This window comes from Asparagus officinalis, chromosome 4 (assembly GCF_001876935.1).
Source record: "Asparagus officinalis chromosome 4, Aspof.V1, whole genome shotgun sequence".
In the NCBI taxonomy this organism is placed as follows: Eukaryota; Viridiplantae; Streptophyta; class Magnoliopsida; order Asparagales; family Asparagaceae; genus Asparagus; species Asparagus officinalis.
In genome coordinates, this window is record NC_033797.1 from 96,192,754 (window position 1) to 96,215,310 (window position 22,557).

Consider the following 22,557-nt stretch of genomic DNA (forward strand, 5'->3'; position numbering starts at 1 on the left):
TCGAGATGGGTTGTGTAGTGGGGTTCACAATAGCTATTTAGGAGTTGACTTATTTTTAACTCGGGGCATGCCTTGGGAGTTGACTCACTCTTGACCTGTTTTGCTAAGCGACCTTCGCTACAACTGGTCATAGGCCCATTCGAAGTATTTAGCCTATAGGCATTTACTTTTTAGATCCAAGCTAAACATTGGCTTGGGTAGAAATATATTTTAATGTCTACATGACCCTCCCCCCAAAGTTTTTACGATCATGTATTTTGATTTGCAGCTAGGATTGGAATACTTTGTAGCTAGATATGTATTATTGAACGTAGTTCCAGTCGACTTGTTTGGGTTTTGAAAATCATCTTCGGTCTATTTTTTTGCTAGAAGTGTACTATTGAACGTAGCTTCTTTTTTTGTAGACTCATATTGAAGGCTCAATGATGCTTGTACTCATCCAGCTCTATGTTTGGAATGAAGTCTGCCATCTCTATTGTTGAGGCGACGTTGAAAAATCAGTGAGGTTTGATTGATTCAGGATATTAGCGAAGTCCGCATATCTTTCAGTTATATTGGTCAAGTTCATCGATTAGTGTTGTTCGCTAGCCAATGAAACTCAATTTACTTTGAGTTATGTTGGCAAAGTTCGTTTATTAGCAACGTTCGCCAAATAGCAATGTGTGTTCAGATTCGCCTCTTGATTTGCTTCGTGGTCTATGGCTGAGATCTCTTGATTAAAGATTTATGAGATTCACTATAGATTTGACTGAGTTTTAGGTGAAGATTTAGCCTCTTTTTTCGGTCCAATTAAATATAAAAAGATGTGATTTTCTTAGAAGTTTGGATTCAAAAAAGGGCTATAAATAGCAACCTTCCTCTTCCATCTTCACTGTCTTCATATCTTCTTCATTTTCTTCTCCATGTCTAAGTATCCATCACTTAGATCAGAGACGCTCTGTAATAGAGGAGCTAAAATAAAACAGCTCCAACAGGATCTTGCCCAAGTGAAGGATAATCAAATGGATGAACTCCGCATACTTCATCGACTGGCAGATCCATTATAGGCTAAAAAGATGTAGCTCGAGCAGATTGTTAAGAATCAATCAATTTCTTGGAGCAAGTTGAATCATGAGAGAAATGCGTAGAGCTTCGAATGCCGCACTCTGCATAGGATCAATCAACGAGTGGGATGGCAGTTGAAGGACTCTTAGAACTCTACAAGGGAGGACTCCGATAGCAACTTGGTCTCATAAATGTGAACCTAAATCGTAATTAGATGTTATGTGGCTAACTCAAGCCCGATGTCAAATTTCTTTTGCAAGAAGTGTTTCTTCCCCTTAAAATGTTTCAGTCCTGTGCAAGGGGGACTTCTTGTTCAACACCTCTTTCTTCTCCCCTGGCATAAGTCTAGGGAGGAGTAAGTAGGAGCTATTTTTTCTATAGTAATTTTTTTTTTTTTCTAGTATTGTGAGATTAGAGGAACAGAAGCTATGGCTTGGTGCAGCTCATGTATGATCTCCACCTTTCACATGACCCATAGTTAGGAGTATAGGGCAGTAGTAAATAGCAGTAAATACCCATCATCCTTGTAGTTAGATTGTCTGAATGTTGCCTTTATGTAGTAGAGTCTTCGATCAATAAAAACAAACTTTCTTTTTCTGAATTTTCTATCTTTGTGTGCTTGATCTGTATGAACTTTACTTCTATAGTGAACTTGAACTCTGCATGGAGTTGTTGTGTTGTAAGTGAACCTCAAGCTTCCTTATGTTGGCAAAGGTCGAATTGAAGTTTGCCGAATGTGGGAGATCTCAAACAAATTGAGTTGGGAAAATTTTCAATTTAGAGACCTAGTGAAACTTGCCAGGTTATTTCAGTGCGGTTCGCTATATAATGTCTCAAACAAATTGAGTTAGAATTCTCTTAATTTGGACACTTATATGTCATTTTGGTAAGATTTGCCTTAATACCCCACTAAATGGGGCAAAGTTTCACTTACTTGAGAAATAGTTGTCTTGGCGAGGCTTAGTAAATTGGTTGGCTGAGGTTAATCAAATAAAATATGCAACTAATAAAAATATAATTCAATCAAAGACACAAAATATGACAATAAGCAAAAATAAAAGAGAGAAGGTGAGAGATAGTTAGCCAATGAAGACGATGATATTTTCACGAGCTTCGGCCACTATCGACCAACATCCCCGACCACCTCGACCTACGTCCCCGACCACCTCTCCTGATGGTAATCTACTACACAACCTGGTTTGGAAGCCAAAACATCTTACACAATGTTCTCCTCGAGATCCAACTCTCCACACAAAGCTACACAATAGAAGACAAAGATAATAATCTCTCTTACAAGAATCCTATGACAAGGATGAAGAGATTGACTATTGAGGAATTGGGATTGTGAGTATATAAAAGTGAAAGACTTAGAAGAAAAAAGGCTTAAGAAATTTTGCTTTGAAAATTTGAACCACAAATTGCCTTGGTTTTTTTCTTCTTGAAATCAAATGGGTCTTTGAGGACTATTTATAGTATCTTAATCACATCAGAAGGTATAGGCTCCAAATCAGATCAAATCTGCCCAAAAACGTTTTCTGAAATCAAAACAAATCCCTGAAAAACCCGATTCAGATAAAACCAGTCAACCGACCAGAACGACTAAAATTATACAGTACGGTGGATAATCACTATCGGTCGACTGCTAAAGGATCGGTCAGCTAATAGTTTTGGTGGGTTGACCATACAGAAACAATTTGTAGTTACTGTAAAATAAAATACAATCGGTCGACTAATGATTACGGTCAGTCGACCGATAGACTAAAAACTTGATTTTTATTTAAAATAGCTGAAACAATTTGAAAGAAGTTTTGAGGCATTGAAAAATACTTGAAGTTATAAAGTACTAAGAATAGAAAGCATTTTCTTTGAACAAACTTTTGTTCAAAAATTATTTTTAAAGATTTTGACAAGAACAAATTTTGAAGTATGTGTGTGTATAATCACCTAATGCTTCAAGAGTTATCAACTTTATTTCTTGCCTACAATATGATATAGAGAGAAATAAAAATGCAAATATCGCTTACAAATGTATACAATGCTAGAATATCAATATTTGATAAGTTTTATCGTTGATGAAGCTCTTCTTAATTATATATTTGAACGCTCTTCTTAAGTAGATATTTGCTTGAGTCGATCTTTGAGCATTTAAGGGATCTTCATCAACTTGCATCCACCTCCATAAATATCATCGTTAAAGTGTAAGTTCATCCATCCTGTATGGGATCACTTGAAAAGCAATTAGTATCAATAACGGGGTTTGTAAATCATCATCAAAACACGAGACCTAACAATCTCCCCTTTTTTATGATGACAAACCACCATTATAAAAGAATAAAAATTAAAGAAAATAAATGTTAAATAAAGATAGAATTGCTCCCCCTATCTATAAGACTCTCCCTCTATCTATGTGTATGAATCTTAGGAGATTTTTTTACCCCTTTGGTAACATCAAAATGGGGTACACAAGGATAAAGAGATGAAGAAAGAAAAAATAAAAAAACAAAAATGGTAAATCAGTCGACGGATAGATATATCGGTCGACTGGAAATGTCAAAAAATTTCTTGACTGCAAATATCAGATATCGGTCAACTGAATAGAGTAATCGGTCTACTGGTGATGAAATCAGTTGACTGGCCAGAAAGTTTTGTTAATATTTGTCTGACTAGGATCCATAAAAGAAAAAAATCCAAAAAAAATAAAATTCATAAAAATTATAGAACATCATTTTTGAAAAAGATAAAAAAGAGCAAGAAAACATGAATCAAGGGATGCACATGTCTAATTCACCTATTATACGACAAAAAGTTTCTTCGCAAAGAGGCTTGTTTTCGTCAAAAGTTGCTCTCGTTGTGGAATTTATTATATCTTCGATCGATTATAATAAATTTGAAAGAAATAGTCTTTTTATAAGACCTCTTTTACACAACAAAATAAAAATTATAACTTTTTAGAAACAAACGCAGGATCGTTGTTTGGATCGCTGCTTGCGTAGGATCTTTGTCTGTGCCGGGAGCGCTTTGACTCGTGGACCACCAAATCACAGATTCTGATTAAATCGTGAGGGGTTAAGTGATTCTTCCTTCGTTTATCGAAGTAGGAATTTGAAGTGAAGATCTTATCAAATTTATCGAAGTAGGAATTTGAAGTGAAGATCTTATCAAAGTAAGACGATCACTCTTCTTAAGATCAAGTCAAAGCTCGAATCTCAAGGAATTGCCAGAAGCTCAAGAACTCTGCTCTGTCTGCTCCAAAGTGCTTAAAAATGATCAGCCCCCCCTCAAAATTGATCTCAGGGGGGTATTTATAGCCCCTAGGATGAACAGTACTTCAGAGACAGTGTTTGTTGTCTTGGCGGCCGAGACAGCAAAGACTGTCTCGCAGTGTTTACTGTCTCGCTGGGCGAGACAGTGTTTGCTGTCTCGGCTCACGAGACAGTAAATACTATCTCGGAAACAGTAACTGTCTGGCAGTTTTCTTGTAACTACCTTCCCACGTTTTATAACTCCGTTATTTTGGCAGTTATCAACGTGATTCTCGCCCACGACGTTTCCCACGTTCTTGACCAGTTGGTGGCCACGTGTCGGCGGTTACAAAATGGTTTCTGACCTTTTGAAAGCTGTCTCGCGAGCGAGACAGTAAACACTGTCTCGCCTGCGAGACAGTAAATACTGTCTCGCACGGCGAGACAGTAAACAGTCTCACGTGCCGAGATAGTCTACACTGTCTTTTGTGTTCTTTTGATCTTCTCTTGAGTGATATTTGGATATCTTTTAGTATTTTTTGACGCCTACAGATACCCTCCTCGAAAGTATTCCAGACTCATTCCTTTATAGAGGAGTCTGGGATACTTTGGATAAGACGGGTCTAACTTTTAATCCTTTTAATACTTAATTGAGTAGATCGTACGGGAGGACCCATAAATGGCTTCAACTCTTGACTTCTTAATCTTTTAACCTATTCGGTGCTTTGTAGAATAGCTAAAATTCCTTCGGTGCTGTGTTTATCGCGTGACCGTCGTCGAAGTCTTGAATTAGAACTGCTATTGAAGAGTGGAGAGATAGTTTATACTCATATACTTTATTGGAGTGTTTGGGAAATAGTTTAACCTCATATACCCGTTGGGAGGTAATCAGGTTATTCTTAAGAATATTCTGAGTAATATTCTCCAGAAACTTCCTGTTGAGGGTAGGGAAACAGTTTAGACTCATGTACCTATTGGAGTAATATGATCTCTTTTTGGTTGGTAGATATGAACCCAATGATGGAGAGGAAGAATTTTATATTCTATCTCCTGGTCTCTTTTTTGTTGGTAGAGATAAACCCGAAATCGGAGAGGAAGAATTTTATATTTTATATCCTGGTCTCTTGTTTGTTGGTAGAGATAAATCCGAAATCGGAGAGGAAGAATTTTATATTCTATCTCCTGGTCTAAAGGAAACTCAAAGTGGGATCTCCACTTAGAGAATCTGGATTGGTTTGAATAATCCTAACTGTCATAAGGTTTGATTATCCAATTCAAAGCTGGACCTTTCGTTCGCAAAATGAATCGAAAGGAGATTTTGGTTGTGGTCCTAATTGTAGTAAGGTTTAACCAAGTGGGATTTTCAAGGTGATCCTAACTGTAGGAAGGTTTGATCACTCGATTTATGGACCTCTCGTTCATTGAAGGAATCGAAAGGGGATTTTGGCTTTAGTCCTAACTGTTTAAAGGTTTGACCAAGTGGGAGCTTTGAGACGATCCTAACTGTTTAAAGGTCTGATCGTTCAATTTGTGGACCTCTCGTTCATGGAAGGAATCGAGAGGGGATTTTGGCTTTGGTCCTAACTGTTTAAAGGTTTGACCAAATAGGAGTTTGAGACGATCCTAATTGTTTAAAGGTTTGATCGTTCAATTTGTGGACCTCTCGTTCATGGAAGGAATCAAGAGGAGATTTTGGCTTTGGTCCTAACTGTTTAAAGGTTTGAACAAATAGGAGTTTGATACGATCCTAACTGTTTAAAGGTTTGATCGTTCAATTTGTGAACCTCTCGTTCATGGAAGGAATCGAGAGGAGATTTTGGCTTTGGTCCTAACTGTTTAAAGGTTTGACCAAATATGAGATTTAAGACGATCCTAACTGTTTAAAGGTTTGATCACTCAATTTATGGACCTCTTGTTCATGGAAGAAATCGAGAGGGGATTTGGCTTTGGTCCTAACTGTTTAAAGGTCTGACCAAATAAGGGTTTGAGACGATCCTAACTGTTTAAAGGTTTGATCGTTCAATTTGTGGACCTCTCGTTCATGGAACGAATCGAGAGGAGATATGACCGGGTTATCCTTAAGAATATTACATGTAAAAATTCTCTAGGAACTTCCCGTGAATGAAAAGAAACAGTTTAGACTCATATACTGATTGGAGTTTCAGGGGGCAGTTTAACCTCATATATCGGTTGGAGGAATGAGAAGCAGTTTATACTCGTATACTCTTTGGAGTGACATGAAGAAGCAGTTTATACTCGTATACTCTTTGGAGTTAGGGGAAAACAGTTTATACTCGTGTATCCCGTGGAGTTAAGGGAAACAGTTTTTACTCGTGCACCCAATGGAGTTAGAGTCGTTTTTACTTGGTTTGTTTCGCCGTTATGACACCGGAGTCAATTAAGGCTTCGATTTTATTTTTGAGTCCGAAGCAAATCTCGGTGGGATGAAGAACCCCTTTGTGGTACGCACAGTAGTTTGGATCCGTAATCCTCTTATCTCCCTCCTGATCTTTAATAGGTGGTAGCTCGATTTTGTCATTGGCGAGGAGGTATTTTAAAATGGCTGGAGCTTCATCATCTTCGAAGGAATACTCCTTTTGAAACCTCGGATCGGGAGTCACGTTCCCAGTGATTGCAGATGTCATCGGTCGGCTTCTCTCAGCTTTCTTTCTTTTAAGAAAGTGTTCAGCTTGTTCGCCACGTAGTTTTAACTCTTTCCAAGTTTTGGATGGTACGAACCCCAGAGCTTCCAAGACATCGATGGAGAGATTATTGTGGCATGTTTGCAGGATGAACTCCTCTGTAACAGGATCTCTGCAATTTATTACTTTGTTACGGAAGCGCTTGACAAAATTATCGACTGACTCTCCGTCTTTTTGCTTCTCATCTAGAAGGGTTCCGATCGACACTTCGCTGTCATCATCGAAGAAATTGTTGAGGAACAAACTTTCCATGTCATCCCAACAATTGATGCTCCCTGGCTTGAGACGTCGGTACCAATCGAAGGCGGGTCCACGAAGGGTGTCAACGAATAACCGGACCATTAAAGCCTCATTTCCAGAAATCATGCCCAAATGAGACTTGAAATAAATCAAGTGCTGAGTAGGCGAGCTTTTCCCGTCAAACGGTGTGAAGTTAATCAGATTGAATTTTTCTGGGTACGGTATTGAATCCCATTCTCTTGGATAGGGACATGGAATACCCATCTTTCAAGCTCTTTTATCTTTTCGTCATCGTCTATGTCTTCATTCGAAGGACGTTGAGGAGAATGAGTTAGGCCACCCCCTGTAAGAGGTGCCATTGAACCACCCCCAATATCATTATTGGGAGGGTGCGTTAAACCACCCCCAGCGTTATTGCTATTGGGAGGTGTATCAACCATAATGACTTCATCCACTTCTGAATCACTATCATCTGCAACATTCTGAGTGTGGCGGCTGGATTCAGCTCGCTGACTGGACTCTGGAGGTTGAGACCGTTGAGCTAGCAATTCCCTCATTTGTTGGATAGCCAACTCCATCTCTGTCTTCATCTCAGCTCTAATTTCTTCACTTTGCTTGGCTAGAGCATCTTGAAGTATTTGAACGAACTGATCAGAGGTGATCGTGAGTACTTCTCTGGTTTGTCCTGTGCTAGATACCGTATCATCCGAAGCGATCGCAGAACAAGTGTCCGAGAGCTCACCCTCTGATGACATTCCTTCATGCATTCTCTTGTAGTCCCTATGTCTGATGGCTCTTAACTGGAGTCGGGACATCCGTTTGGCAATTCTTGAATTGACTTTTCCTCTCGGAAAAAAGTCGGGATTTGATTCACTTGAATGCCATTTAGATTTTCCTTTATCAGCTACGTTTATGGTGACTTCAGGGAATTCATCATCTTGGACAGCTAGGATGAACATTATTTCCGAGACAGTGTTTGCTGTCTCGGCGGCCAAGACAGCAAAGACTGTCTCGGAAGCACAGTTTAGACTGTCTCGACTTAGGCTTCGACATTTCGGTGAAAAGACTGTGGAATACCGAGACTCCTCGTGGGATGGCTTCTCGTTTTGTGTAGTTATATTCCGACAATGCTGCTTTTATAAGTCGTGCACAAGAACAATGAGAGTTAATTTCTCAAATAATTCTCTTTTGAAATCTATTCAAACCCACAGCTTGATAGTACGATTCATCGGTATGATTGTCGGAAAATCCTATCGTATGTTGGTATGACCTCCCAGGTATAACGATGTATTTTGGCGAACACGTCTTCTTCTGGGGGTGTAAAACCTTGTTTGCATTCTCAGGACAAATTATTGTTGCCTTTGAGCGATCCAAGGTTATTTTAGGAGTCACACGTTTAGAACCACCCCCTTGCGGGTGTGGAGTCTTAACGGGCTTCGAATGCTGATTTTGCACAACTCCAGACTTTGGAATCCAAGCTTTGCAGAGTTTTGGCGGTTCTTTGGCCACCGTTTTCTTGTTTCTTTTTCGTCTTTGTTGTAAGAGAGCACGGGCATGGGTAGCGTTTACATGACGCTGTTGTATACGTTCTTTGAGGGTCGACCGAGTCCTTTTAACGAGAGTCCATTCCTCCATCGTGAGTTGTGCAGAAACGTGAGTAGTTTGTCGTTGAGTTGAACAAGCCACTTGTTGTTTCCTCGACTCTAAGTCCGCATAATAACGAACTCCGTCGGTTTGTTCCAAGGCCTTAGCCAATTGTCGAGCACGGCGCTGGCGCTGTCTCTGACGAGCTCTCTTCGTTAGCACCGATGGGCTTTGATTCGATGACTCTTTAACTAGATAAGAGTCATCGCGAGCAGAGATGTTGCGAGTAGAATTCTCAGCAATAATCAGGCGAGAGTCTTCATTTGTAATGTTCGACGGAGTCGAAAACTTGAAAACCTTCTTAGAAGACGAAACTTTCCTGCATTTGTGAGGCGAGGAAAACTTTAAGGATGAGGATGATAGATATTCCTCAAACTTTGCTTGGTCGAATTCATATTCAACCGTGGACTCAACCAATATCTTGATCGGCTGCGACACGACGGTCTCGGCAGCGAAAACGTTGGCTCTCACTGTGGTCGCCAGTTTGTTTTCGTCAAAAGTTGCTCTCGTTGTGGAATTCATTATATCTTCGATCGATTATAATAAATTCAAAAGAAATAGTCTTTTTATAAGACCTCTTTTACACAACAAAATAAAAATTATAACTTTTTAAAAACAAACGCAGGATCATTGTTTGGATCGCTGCTTGCGTGGGATCTTTGCCTGTGCCGGGAGCGCTTTGACTCATGGACCACCAAATCACAGATTCTGATTGAATCGTGAGGGGTTAAGTGATTCTTCCTTCGTTTATCGAAGTAGGAATTTGAAGTGAAGATCTTATCAAAGTAAGACGATCACTCTTCTTAAGATCAAGTCAAAGCTCGAATCTCAAGGAATTGCCAGAAGCTCAAGAACTCTGCTCTGTCTGCTCTAAAGTGCTAAAAAATGATCAGCCCCCCTCAAAAATGATCTCAGCAGCAAAGATTATCTCGGGTTCCGAGACAGTAAACATTGTCTCGGGTTCCGAGACAGTAAATACTGTCTCGGAAATCCTCAACCACCTAGCAGTTTTCTTGTAAATGCCTTCCCACGTTTTACAACTCTGTTATTTTGGCAGTTATCAACGTGATTCTCTCCCACGACGTTTCCCACATTCTTGAACAGTTGGTGGCCACGTGTCGGCGGTTACAAAACGGTTTCTGACCTTTTGAAAGCTGTCTTGCGGGCGAGACAGTAAACACTGTCTCGCCTGCGAGACAGTAAACACTGTCTCACACGACGAGACAGGAGACAGTAAACACTGTCTCGCACGGCGAGACAGTAAACACTATCTCGCGTGCCGAGATAGTCTACACTATCTTTTGTGTTCTTTTGATCTCCTCTTGAGCTGTATTTGGATATCTTTTAGCAATTTTTGATGCCTACAAGGCTTGGCAAAGATGTCCGCTAATTGAGATTTTGTATCAATATAAACAAAGGACATACCTTTCTTTTCTACATGATCACGTTAAAGTGATGTCAAACATCTATATGTTTGGTTCTAGAATGAAGAACTAAATTTTTTTGAAATATTTATAGCACTGGTATTATCACAATAAATTTTTGTATCATGAAAATGTAAGTTAAAATTAACCAAATTTTGATTTATCCATAATAATTGAGCACAATATAAGTCGGTGACAATGTATTCTACTTTCATTGTGAATAAGGCAACATAATTTTGCTTCTTGGATGACCAAGAGACTAGGGATTTGCCTAAGAATTGGCAAGTGCCACTAGTACTCTTGTGGTCTACTTTGCATCCGGCAAAGTCCATCACAAAAACTACAAAGATCAAAAGTAGTATGCTTCAGATAAAACAAACCAAGTTCAATTGTACCATTTATATACTTAATAATACGTTTAATAGCAATTAAATGAGATTTTTAGGAGAAGCTTGAAACTGTGTACATGCATAAACACTAAACATTATGTCGGGTCTACTAGCAATGAGATAAAATAAACTACCTATCATATCTCGATATAGCTTTTGGTCTACTTTTGTACCACTTTCATCCTTGTCCAACTTGATGGAGGTACTCTTTGGAGTTGGTGCGTGCTTGGAGTTTATCATCCTGAATTTCTTCACCAACTCTCTTGCATACTTGCTTTGTGAGATGAAAATTCCATCATCGCCTTGTTTGAAATGGAGGTCAAGGAAGAACGTGTCCTCTCCGATCATACTCATTTCAAATTGCTCTTGCATAACTTTTGAGACTTCCTTGCATAAAGATTCATTAGTAGCAGGGTCGGCCCTACCATAAGGCAGTCAAGGCCTCTGCCTTGGGCCTCATCCAAGGTAAGACCCATCCACCCACAAGTTTTTTAGCCCCTTATAGCCTAAACCCTAACCCTATTTCTCTATCTGTCTCAAATCCTCAATTGCCTCCGAAGTCGAGTAGTACCCTTTCTCTCTCTCTGTCTCAAATCCTCCAATCCCTAAATCTTCTCTCCTTGGACTAATTTTTTTGCTCATTGAAACTTATGAGATTGAAATTTTTAAATTATTATTAGCTATAAATATTTGATATGACCTACTATTTGCTGTTAATTTAGTTAGTAAAATCTTACAATATAAAGATATGCAAATTGATATTGACCAAATATGAGTTTGATACGATTCTAACTGTTTAAAGGTTTGATCGTTCAATTTGTGGGCCTCTCGTTCATGGAAGGAATCGAGAGGGGATTTTGGCTTTGGTCCTAACTGTTTAAAGGTTTGACCAAGTGAGAGTGTTGAGACGACCCTAACTGTAGGAAGGTTTGATCGCTCTATTTGTGGGCCTCTCGTTCGTTGAAGGAATCGAGAGGGGATTTTGGCTTTGGTCCTAACTGTTTAAAGGTTTGACCAAATATGAGTTTTGTGAGGGAAGATTGATCTAAAAAAATGATCGAATCTTATCTCAGCAAAAGAGTATTCGAAAATCACTATGGGGGTGTAGTTTTTATCACTTTGTTTGTAATGATTGGGTTATCCCTAAGAAAATTATATATAACATTCTTCCGAGAACCTCCCGTTACATGAACCATCCACCCCCAGCTTTCCTTACGAAACTGGGTTTATCATTATACTGAGTTACATGACCGGGTTATCCTTAAGAATATTACATGTAAAAATTCTCTAGGAACTTCCCGTGAATGAAAAGAAACAGTTTAGACTCATATACTGATTGGAGTTTCAGGGGGCAGTTTAACCTCATATATCGGTTGGAGGAATGAGAAGCAGTTTATACTCGTATACTCTTTGGAGTGACATGAAGAAGCAGTTTATACTCGTATACTCTTTGGAGTTAGGGGAAAACAGTTTATACTCGTGTATCCCGTGGAGTTAAGGGAAACAGTTTATACTCGTGCACCCAATGGAGTTAGAGTCGTTTTTACTTGGTTTGTTTCGCCGTTATGACACCGGAGTCAATTAAGGCTTGGATTTTGTTTTTGAGTCCGAAGCAAATCTCGGTGGGATGAAGAACCTCTTTGTGGTACGCACAGTAGTTTGGATCCGTAATCCTCTTAGCTCCCTCCTGATCTTTAATAGGTGGTAGCTCGATTTTGTCATTGGCGAGGAGGTATTTTAAAATGGCTGGAGCTTCATCATCTTCGAAGGAATACTCCTTTTGAAACCTCGGATCGGGAGTCGCGTTCCCAGTGATTACAGATGTCATCGGTCGGCTTCTCTCAGCTTTCTTTCTTTTAAGAAAGTGTTCAGCTTGTTCGCCACGTAGTTTTAACTCTTTCCAAGTTTTGGATGGTACGAACCCCAGAGCTTCCAAGACATCGATGGAGAGATTATTATGGTATGTTTGCAGGATGAACTCCTCTGTAACAGGATCTCTGCAATTTATTGCCTTGTTACGAAAGCGTTTGACAAAGTTGTCGACTGACTCTCCGTCTTTTTGCTTCTCATCCACTCTTTCCAAGTTTTGGATGGTACGAACCCCAGAGCTTCCAAGACATCGATGGAGAGATTATTATGGTATGTTTGCAGGATGAACTCCTCTGTAACAGGATCTCTGCAATTTATTACTTTGTTACGGAAGCGCTTGACAAAATTATCGACTGACTCTCCGTCTTTTTGCTTCTCATCTAGAAGGGTTCCGTTCGACACTTCGGTGTCATCATCGAAGGCGAGCTTTTCCCGTCAAACGGTGTGAAGTTAATCAGATTGAATTTTTCTGGGTACGGTATTGAATCCCATTCTCTTGGATAGGGACATGGAATACCCGTCTTTTTCACTTCTTGAGCCGTCATTAAAGCATTGCCTTTGTTTTCAAGCTCTTTTATCTTTTCGTCATCGTCTATGTCTTCATTCGAAGGACGTTGAGGAGAATGAGTTAGGCCACCCCCTGTAAGAGGTGCCATTGAACCACCCCCAATATCATTATTGGGAGGGTGCGTTAAACCACCCCCAACGTTATTGCTATTGGGAGGTGTATCAACCATAATGATTTCATCCACTTCTGGATCACTATCATCTGCAACATTCTGAGTGTGGCGGCTGGATTCAGCTCGCTGACTGGACTCGGGAGGTTGAGGCCGTTGAGTTAGCAATTCTCTCATTTGTTGGATAGCTAACTCCATCTCTGTCCTCATTTCAGCTCTAATTTCTTCACGTTGTTTGGCTAGAGCTTCTTGAAGTATTTGAGTGAACTGATCAGAGGTGATTGTGAGTACTTCTCTGGTTTGTCCTGTGCTAAATACTATATCATCCGAAGCGATCGCAGAACAAGTGTCCGAGACCTCATCCTCTGATGACATTCCTTCATGCATTCTCTTGTAATCCCTATGTCTGATGGCTCTTAACTGGAGTCGGGACATCCGTTTGGCAATTCTTGAATTAACTTTTCCTCTCGGGAAAAAGTCAGGATTTGAGTCACCTGAATGCTGCTTAAACTTTCTTTTATCAACCATGTTGATAGTGACTTCAGGAAATTCGTCCTCTTGGACAGTTGATCTTCTCTTGCGAAAATGTCTCGGCTTAGGCTTCGACATTTCGGTGAAAAGCCTCTGGAACATTAAGACTCTTTGCAGGATGGCTTCTCGTTTGGAGTAGTCACATTCCGACAATGCTGCTCTTATAAGATCGTGCACAAGCACAATGAGAGTTAATTTCTCAATAATTCTCTTTTGAATCTAATTCAACCCACAGCTTGATAGTGACGAATTCATCGGTTATGATTGCCGGGAAAATCCTATCGGTATGTTGGTATGACCTCGCCAGGCATATAACGATGTATTTTGGCGACCACAGTCTTCTTCTGGCGGTTGTGTAAAAACTTGTTTGCATCTCATGGAACAAATTATTGTTGCCTTTTGAGCGTCGCAGGTTATTTTTAGGAGTCACACTGTTTAGAACCACCCCCTTGGTGTGTGGAGTCTTAACGGCGCTTCGGTGATGATTTTGCACGAACTCCAAACTTTGAATCAAGCTTTGCCAGAGTTTTGGCGTTCTTTGGCCACCGTTTTCCCTTGTTTCTTTTTTCGTTCTTTGTTGTAAGAGAGGCAAAGGGCATGGGTACGGTTGCATGACGCTGTTGATACGTTTCTTTGAGAGTCGACGATCCTTTTGACGAGGAGTCCATTCCTCTATCGTGAGTTGTGCAGAACGTGAGGTGTTTGTCGTTGAGTTGAACAAGCACTTGTTGTTTCCTCGACTCCTAAGTCCGCATAATAACGAACTCCGTCGGGTTTGTTCCAAGGCCTTGAGCCAAATTGTCGAGCACGGCGCTGGCGGCTGTCTCTCTGACGAGCTCTCTTCGTCAGCACCGATGCGGTTTGATCGATGACTCTTTAACTAGATAAGAAGTTCATCAGCAGAGCAGCAGATGTTGCGAGATAAGAATTCTCAGCAATATCAGGCAGAAGTCTTCATTTTTAATGTTTCGACGGAGGTCGAAAACTTGAAAAACCTTCTTAAGAAGACAAACTTTCCTGCATTTGTGAGGCGAGGAACTTTAAGGATGAGGATGATAGATATTCCTCAAACTTTGCTTGGTCGAACTCAATATTCAACCGTGGACTTCAACCAATATCTTGATCTGCGCGACACGACGGTCTCGGCAGCGAGACCGTTGGCTCCCACTGTGGTCGCCAGCTTGTTTGCGTCAAAAGTTGGTTTTGTTATGGAATTCATTATATCTTCGGTCGATTACAACAAATTCAAAAGAGATAGTCTTTTTATAAGACTTCTTTTACACAACAAAAGGAAAATTATAACTTTTTAGAAACAAACGCAGGATCGTTGTTTGGATCGCTGCTTGCGTGGGATCTTTGCCTGTGTCGGGAGCGCTTTGACTCGTGGACCACCAAATCACAGATTCTGATTGAATCGTGAGGGGTTAAGTGATTCTTCCTTCGTTTATCGAAGTAGGAATTTGAAGTGAAGATCTTATCAAAGTAAGACGATCACTCTTCTTAAGATCAAGTCAAAGCTCGAATCTCAAGGAATTGCCAGAAGCTCAAGAACTCTGCTCTGTCTGCTCTAAAGTGCTCAAAAATGTCAGCCCCCCTCAAAAAAATGATCTCAAGGGGTATTTATAGCCTCCAGGATGAACAGTGCTTCCGAGACAGTCTTTGCAATGTCCCGCCAGCGCTGAGACAGCAAAGACCTCAAAATCGAACTTAAAGCACCCTATAGTAGTCCGTCCGCAGACTAGTAAACATTGTCTCGGGTTCCGAGACAGTAAATACTGTCTCGGAAATCCTCAACCACCTAGCAGTTTTCTTGTAACTGCCTTCCCACGTTTTACAACTCTGTTATTTTGGCAGTTATCAACGTGATTCTCTCCCACGACGTTTCCCACATTCTTGAACAGTTGGTGGCCACGTGTCGGCGGGTACATCGCGTGCCGAGATAGTCTACACTATCTTTTGTGTTCTTTTGATCTCCTCTTGAGCTGTATTTGGATATCTTTTAGCAATTTTTGATGCCTACAAGGCTTGAGACAGTAAACACTGTCTCGCACGGCGAGACAGTAAACACTATCTCGCGTGCCGAGATAGTCTACACTATCTTTTGTGTTCTTTTGATCTCCTCTTGAGCTGTATTTGGATATCTTTTAGCAATTTTTGATGCCTACAAGGCTTGGCAAAGATGTCCGCTAATTGAGATTTTGTATCAATATAAACAAAGGACATACCTTTCTTTTCTACATGATCATGTTAAAGTGATGTCAAACATCTATATGTTTGGTTCTAGAATGAAGAACTAAATTTTTTTGAAATATTTATAGCACTGGTATTATCACAATAAATTTTTGTATCATGAAAATGTAAGTTAAAATTAACCAAATTTTGATTTATCCATAATAATTGAGCACAATATAAGTCGGTGACAATGTATTCTACTTTCATTGTGAATAAGGCAACATAATTTTGCTTCTTGGATGACCAAGAGACTAGGGATTTGCCTAAGAATTGGCAAGTGCCACTAGTACTCTTGTGGTCTACTTTGCATCCGGCAAAGTCCATCACAAAAACTACAAAGATCAAAAGTAGTATGCTTCAGATAAAACAAACCAAGTTCAATTGTACCATTTATATACTTAATAATACGTTTAATAGCAATTAAATGAGATTTTTAGGAGAAGCTTGAAACTGTGTACATGCATAAACACTAAACATTATGTCGGGGCTACTAGCAATGAGATAAAATAAACTACCTATCATATCTCGATATAGCTTTTGGTCTACTTTTGTACCACTTTCATCCTTGTCCAACTTGATGGAGGTACTCTTTGGAGTTGGTGCGTGCTTGGAGTTTATCATCCTGAATTTCTTCACCAACTCTCTTGCATACTTGCTTTGTGAGATGAAAATTCCATCATCGCCTTGTTTGAAATGGAGGTCAAGGAAGAACGTGTCCTCTCCGATCATACTCAATTCAAATTGCTCTTGCATAACTTTTGAGACTTCCTTGCATAAAGATTCATTAGTAGCAGGGTCGGCCCTACCATAAGGCAGTCAAGGCCTCTGCCTTGGGCCTCATCCAAGGTAAGACCCATCCACCCACAAGTTTTTTAGCCCCTTATAGCCTAAACCCTAACCCTATTTCTCTATCTGTCTCAAATCCTCAATTGCCTCCGAAGTCGAGTAGTACCCTTTCTCTCTCTCTGTCTCAAATCCTCCAATCCCTAAATCTTCTCTCCTTGGACTAATTTTTTTGCTCATTGAAACTTATGAGATTGAAATTTTTAAATTATTATTAGCTATAAATATTTGATATGACCTACTATTTGCTGTTAATTTAGTTAGTAAAATCTTACAATATAAAGATATGCAAATTGATATTGCCATAGATCAATTAAAGGTTCTTATTGTATTTTTAGAAAATTATAGACAAAATGGTTTTACGTTTGCTTTGAATTCAACTAAAAAACTTGCTAATAAAATGAACGTACAACCTATATTTCATGAAAAACATAAAATTCATAGAAAAAACAATTTGATGAAAATATTGGTAATGAAACAATACTTAACGTTAAAGAATCTTTTCATATTGAATATTTCTTATACATAGTTGATAAATTGCTTGGCTCAATTAAAAGTAGGTTTGAACAATTTAAAATGTATGAAAATTTTTTTGGTTTTTTGTTTGATTTGAAAAAATTAAAAGCTTTAGATGATATCGAATTGAAAGAATATAGTCTTAATCTCAAAAATGCACTAAAACATGATGAACATTTAGATATTAATGAACTTGATTTGTTTTAAGAATTGAGAGCGTTTAGGAAAATTTTAAAAGTAGAGATTAACAGTCCAATTGAAGTGTTGAACTATATAAAGTGGTTAGATTCTTTTCCAAATACTTGTATTACTTATCGTGTATTATTGACTATACCCATAACAGTTGCTTCCGCTGAAAGATGTTTTTCAAAATAAAATTACTAAAATCAAGATCGACCATGTTACAAGATAGATTGAATGGTTTAGCAAAAGTATCTATTGAAAATAATATGTTAGAAAATATTGAATACAAAACATTAATTAGTAATTTTGCAGCTCAAAAGGTAAGAAAAATGAGATAAAATATATTATAAGTTGTATCACTTAGGCCTCATCTAATATTTCGCCTTAGGCCCCAAAATTCCTAGGTACGGCCCTGATTAGTTGCTCCAAAAATAATATTATTGGCATAAACTTGAACTAAGATGAAATCATTTTTGCTTTTTCTAACAAACAAAGTATTATTAAATTTTCCTTTTGAAAATCCGTTTTCGACAAGAAAACTAGAAAGATAAGCATATCAAGCTCTTGGAGCTTGTTTCAAACCATATAAAGCTTTTTGAACCTGATAAACATGATTTGGAAAAAAAAGATTGATAAAACCGGGGGGCGCTGCTTAACATAAATCTCGTCATCAATAAAACTATTTAAAAAGGCCCTTTTAATATCCATTTGTAATAGTTTGAAACTTTTAAAGCTAGCAAAAGCCAAAAATATACGAATTGAATCCATTCTTGCAACTGGTGCAAAAGTTTTATCATAATTAATGCCCTCCACTTGATTGTATCATTGGGCGACCAATCAAGATTTGTTCCTAGTTACAATACCAAATTCATCAAGTTTATTTCAAAAAACCCATTTGGTTCCAATAATATGAAAAACTTTTGCTCTAGGAACAAGTTGTTGGCCATTTGGTTTTGATGATGATTCGCCAAACAATTTACAGCTAATTTGTTTTCTAGTGTTTGTGGTTTATTTTCTTCTTTTCAGGACATCAACACATGGTGAAAAGATTTCTATATCAAGAGTTAAAGATGCAAGTTTATATGTGGCAATCACCTAGGTATAAGAGAGGTTTGTTTACATATAGTGTATGACTTTATCTAAGCTCAAAATATATATACACAACACAAGTTTGTTCAAATGATTTTTATTTCAAACTTTGTTAGAATTGTTTTTATGTTTACATCTCTATCATACTTCATAATATATATAATGTATTCATAAAATATAAATACATCTTCATAAGTCATAGTTCAATTCTTATTTTTATGAAAAACAGGTTTTCTATACACTGCTCAAATCAGTGAGCTTTTACAAAATAAAATTGCATTTCCAACAATTACTTTTCAAACATGCTTATTCTCTCATTTATAAACTTTCCCTAAAGTTTCATAATTGTTGGACAACATTGGCTAACTTTTACATGCCAAAAAATCCAATTTTAAACCTGAAGTTTTCATAAATATCTGTTTTCGGTCGACCGAGCATGTCGCTGCGGTCGACCGCAAATTGTCCAGAGAGCATACTCTGGGTTTCAGCCTTCAGCGGTCGACCGTCCATGGATCTGCGGTCGACCGCAGATATAGCCGTTGCACTGTAACGGCTACTTCTCTGTTTTGTTTTCTAATGGGTTTTTGGTCTTTTTACTTGGGTTTTTACTGATGTATTGGGTTGTTATAAATACCCTACTACTTTCAACACTAAAACCTCTCAAGAAAATTGATTACTTAAGTTTACAAAGTTTACAAAGTGTTTAAGAGGTGTTTAGTGCCTTGTTTCAAGCCTTGTTTCAAAAGAGCAGTTTTTCACAAAGAAGAAGCCCTGAATTCAAATTGAGGAATCCATCCTCATCATCATTTCTTCAGCTCTTCTTGTTCATTGAGAAGTTTTTCTAAACTCTTCCTTATATATAGCTTATTATTTCACTTTCATTTGATTAGCTATATTCATTGAGTTATATTATTTTCATTCACTGTTATCACAACACTTTTTGAGCTTAAATATCTTCATACCATATAATGTGGGTTGTGGGGTGTGATTTAGTGAGTGTGAGCTTCATTGTGTTCTCACTTGTTAATTGAGAATAAATCATTGTATTTAACCTTTATTTGTGAAAATCACTTGTAATACACTTGTACACCGAGAGAAGTGTGAGGAGAGAGAGACGGGGTCAAATCCAATAGGAGTGGCGTCGATTGACGAACCTAGGGAGAGGTTATAATCGAGCACTTGAGGAGGAGGACACGGGCTAGGTTCCTACACTTAGTGTGTAAAGTGTGATTGTTGAGTGATTGTGTAGTGTGAGAGTTTTCGGTGAACTTGTAAACCGAGTGTGTAGAAGTTCCGGCTTCCAAACCGGATTGTGATAGTGGATATCTCCTCGAGGTGAGGAGCGGGGACGTAGGTCGTGGGGACCGAACCTCGTAAACATATCGTGTGTTTGTGTTTTGCTTGTCTCATATTTTATTTGTGCATATTCTTATTGTTCTTTTTGTTCATATCTATCTCTTGCAAGAACATATTGATCTATATAATTTTAATTAGCTTTTAATTAGAATTAGATTACCATAAGACCCTAATCACCCCCCCCCTAACAATTGGTATCAGAGCTTGGTGCTCTTTGATTTAAGGACTAACCGCCTTGAGTTAAAGATCCAAGTTATTGCATTTGTGCTAATCTAATTTTAATTACATTGTGCTTCTTGCATTTCATCTATATGGATATGTATGATTCATCTTGTTTAGGATATGCTATTAATATTGCTCCTCGTTTGGATATTTTCCCCTATGCTCAATGGCGTATTAGATTCAAATTTTTTGTTCAATCTAATCAATTTGATTTGTGGGAAATTATTGAGGATGGTTATGTTATTCCCATCTTGGAAAAATCCAAATGGTGTGATAATGATAAAAGATTGTTTAACATGAACAAACTTTTGTTAGAATATTTGATTAGTGCCTTTCACTCATCGTTTTCTAACAAATTTGCTAATTTTGATAGTGCTCACGCTTTATGGAAATTTATTGAAGCACATGAAGGGAAATTGGAGGCGATTCAACAAGCATTGGAAAATCTTGCTTTGAGTCCTAAGGAAGCCTCATCCCCATGTACATTACCACTAGGTGATAACCCTAGTGAGGTATGCGATAACGATGATATTATTACTTTTGATGAACTTGCTCTTGAGTTTGAAAAATTACACAATAGCTATATTAATGTAAAAAGTAAGTATGTTAATATAAAATCTATCCATGAAACACTAGCTACTAAGTTTAATTTTATTGCAAATGAAAATATAATTCTTAAAGAATGCAATGAAAATTTGAAAATTGAAAATGCTAGTTTGCTTCATGAAAAACGTGATGCTATGTTAGAAGTAGATAAGTTAAAATCTATGATGAGTAATCTTGTTTATCCTACTTCTAGTAGCAATGCTTGTATGCACAATGATGAGTTGAATCAAATGAGAAAAAGAATATCTACCTTAGATTCAACACTAAATACTTGTATTGCTAATAATAAAAAGCTTATGGACTTATGTGCAAAGGTTAATGTTAATTCTTCCAAGAAACCTATTCACTATGCACATATGTATGACAAAATTCACAAATGTTCTATTTGCGGTCTTAAAGGCCATTTAGCTCAATTTTGTCATAATGCACCAAAAATTGACAAGCCTACACATGATTGTGCATCCCATCAAGCTTCTTCATCACATACACATGTACACACACATAGTGTAAATCATAAACATGCTCATGTGTATAAATGTGATTATTGTGGTCGTTTTGGTCATTTGGCCATGTTTTGTTTCGATTTGAAAAGAAATTCTCGTTTGCAAAATAATTACAAAGAAAAATCTATTTTTGCAAATAAACCACGTGCATTTCATTTCGGTCAACGTAAACCATTCAAACCTCTACATTGCACAAATTGCAATCGTATGGGTCACGTTTACAATTTTTGCTTTGATCGTATTGGTGCACAAAATACGCTCAAACGGGTTCATAACCCTAGGGCCTTGGATTTAAATGATAGGGGTCATGTCCCAAGTTCTAGTGGTACCAAAATGATTTGGGTACCAAAAAGACTTATATTGTTAATATATACATATTTGAAATTATTTAAAAATAAAACAAGTTAAATATTTCAAATTTTTTATGTCTCAATATATTTCTGAATCTCTTTCGGTCGACCGATCGTGGATCTGCGGTCGACCGGATGAAGACTCGTTCTCTTGATTGGTCTCTGGATTTTATGCGGTCGACCGCCGCACCCAATGCGGTCGACCGTACAGGGTTAATTCTGAACTTAGTTTTTTTTATTTTCTATTTCGGTTTTGGGTTTTGGTTTGATTTCGGTCTCTGGATTTTATGCGGTCGACCGCCGCACCCAATGCGGTCGACCGTACAGGGTTAATTCTGAACTTAGTTTTTTTTATTTTCTATTTCGGTTTTGGGTTTTGGTTTGATTTCTTTTTGACCCGAATTGATCTCCACCATCCATCATTAGCTTGAACGCATCTGGACCATTGCCTTTTTCTTCTAAAGAACCCGATCCCCTTTCTTCCTCTTTAATTCATTCCAAATTCCTTCATCAAATCCGATCTCCCAGCTCTGTTCTCGCGGTCTGCCGCCGTTCCATCTCCGGTCGTCCGTGTCTGTTCGATTCTTCTCCTTCGGACTCTTCATCGTGCTGGGTACATCCTTCTTCCATCTCTTTAAGTTTCTAGGTTTTGTTCTTGGTTTAGGGTTTCTTGCTAAATATGCCTCCTGTGAAAAGATCTAAGTCTGATAGTGTACATTTTCCTAATGCCGATCATTATGAAGACTACCTGAGAAATACCCATCTTATTCCCAAGTACAGGGAGTTGTCTAAACTGAAAATTCTAACTGGTAGGACTGTTAATTATGATGAACTTGCGCCTTACAATATTCCTAATCTCCTTAATGATGTTGGCCTGTATCATCTCTTAGATAAA